This window comes from Pezoporus flaviventris, unplaced genomic scaffold (genome assembly GCF_033815535.1).
Source record: "Pezoporus flaviventris isolate CSIRO_AGI_PZ_B2104156 unplaced genomic scaffold, CSIRO_AGI_Pfla_v1 ptg000022l, whole genome shotgun sequence".
NCBI lineage: Eukaryota > Metazoa > Chordata > Aves > Psittaciformes > Psittacidae > Pezoporus > Pezoporus flaviventris.
In genome coordinates, this window is record NW_026892570.1 from 5,023,597 (window position 1) to 5,025,921 (window position 2,325).

Genomic DNA, 2,325 nt, shown 5'->3' on the forward strand with positions numbered 1-2,325 from the left:
ATACATGGTATAGTGATGCTTAATTCATGAAGGGAAGTGTCCTCAGGATGTATAACATATTCTAGATCTACCCTTTTTTTCATCCTCATTTATCTACAGATGCCCTTTTCAATCCACAGGTACTTTTAGGTGATTTACTATTCCTTATTCACACTGTGGCAGTGAAGCCCCGGTCAAGTGCTGTTTAATAGGCGAAGTAGAGAGCAGCATCCCTCAGGACACTATCAGTTTGTAATTAGGAGGAACATTTGGGCTAGGAGATTGGTAATTATCCTCATATTTCTATCATTTAACTGTAGAACTGTACCACACATGGCTGGTTTATGGTTCCAGAAGCCAGATCTATGCGAAGTTTTATTCTAGTGTGGGTAGCCTCTATTTCAACAACATGCAGCTCCAGCAGAATGGTTGACCAAGCTGTGCATAGTTATGCATGCTAGCACATCTGCATGGCTGTACAAGTGAATTGTGATTCCTGAGCTCAGTCATTGCATCTGCTAAGGTCTACCTTTAGATCTACATGAAATGTATGAATGTGCTTTGATCCCATCTCCACTGTTTTGATTGTATTATGCTCACCTACATTAGCAAGTGACTCGGCACACTACCAGCAACTCAGCAGATCAAGTGACTGCTGCTGAGTTCCCTATCTTAGACTAATCATGGTGCAGGAGTTTATGTCAGACTCAATGTATTTTGGTTAGTTGGACCAAATATCCCACCTATGCAAGTGTCTCAAAACTGTCTGAAGAGTTAATGCTTTCCTCAGATCTTTAGAGGATAGCACCCTTTGGTGTGCATTTAGAGCATGGCCTCTGGTCTGGCTTAGTTTCCTTTGAAAGAATTCTAATTTGCATGCATTACATTTGCTCTGTGACCCAAACCAATACGTGGTAGAGTGCAGACAATCAAGGGGTTGGTTCACTTGAAGAAACTCTCCTGCCCTGAATTTAAGTGCTAATTCAGGTGCAGCAGCTGACAGTTATTGAATTGCTATTTATTTAAAGGTCTTACCTGTAACTGATTGTGTGAGTATTTCTGGATGGTGTCAGAATGAAGTCAGACTGCAGCTCAGTGTCATTTGTATTCACCCTATTGACTGCCTCGATTTGAGTAAGCCCAGCTTTAGTAACTGACCACAGCTCAGATACAGTTTAAGAAAGCAGGTCTTGTGGTGTCTCAAAAATTAGTCACTGGTTCCTGGATCAGACACAGAACTTGGGAGTAAGCATGTGAATGAGTGTAGTATGTGCTCACACTATTGCCATGCACATAAATTCAGGCAATGCTAAGTGGGTGTTCTGCAACTGCCCTCAGTGTGCCAGTTTAAGTGCATTAGCTCATAGATATGATCCCCACCTATTGCATCATATATCACATGTTTAAAGTCCCATGACCAAAACTTTTAGTCTCTGACCTCTCCTATACAATTTTAGTTGTTCTTTGCTGGCTTAGGGAAGTGCTGGACTGGCTTATGTGCTGTTGTAAGACATGGTAGCGTCTTATTAGTGCAGGGTGGTAGTGATTATGCAAATTAACTGATGTTCAATTCCAATTCTTTTTTTTATTAGGCAAACTAATAAACTCTAAGAAAAAAAGTCTGGGCAATTAGTTTTTCTTCTGAAATAGCTAGTCCAACTTTTCTAATATGGCTACTGTAATATGAATTTTCATTTGATTCTTCTTTTCCTTTTTTTTTTTTTTCCTTTGGAAAGAGGAGGGGAACTAGAGACAAGGGAGATAAAAAATGCTGTGTTTGGTTGAAAGGGCCTACTCTCCCAGCAGCTTATGCTCACTGGATATGCTGTTTTATCAGTGGGGTCTTTGTGTATGAATGAGGCAGGTGTTTTCTAATACAAGAATTCAACCTGAACTGACTTCTGTTTGCTTGTTTTTATAATGAAACCTAGGCTTGACGCTTTCAGGCATATCTGAAATGCCTAAATTCAGGCGTGAATTCACCAACTCAGAAACTAAAGCAAAAGGACAAAACTTTCCCTGTCACCTTATTGTCTGCCTTTAGCTTTGCAATATTCAAGCAGCATATCTGGCTATATCTGGCTGCTAGACTTTATTATTTCTAACACTTGATTGTTTTTCTAAGTCTAGTTGTATGTGCAGGAGCAGTGAAAAATGGTTGAACACCCACACTTGGGAACAGAAAGCATCTGCTGTTCAATACCATGGAGGCGCCGAGATACTGCTGCCCTGAAAAATATGTGTTAGAATAGGTAAGCATGACTAATGCATGCACACTTAAGCGACTTACAAAGAGCTGGTTTTGACTAAGAGTGGGAGGATTTTAGTCTTTCACACTTGTGGTAT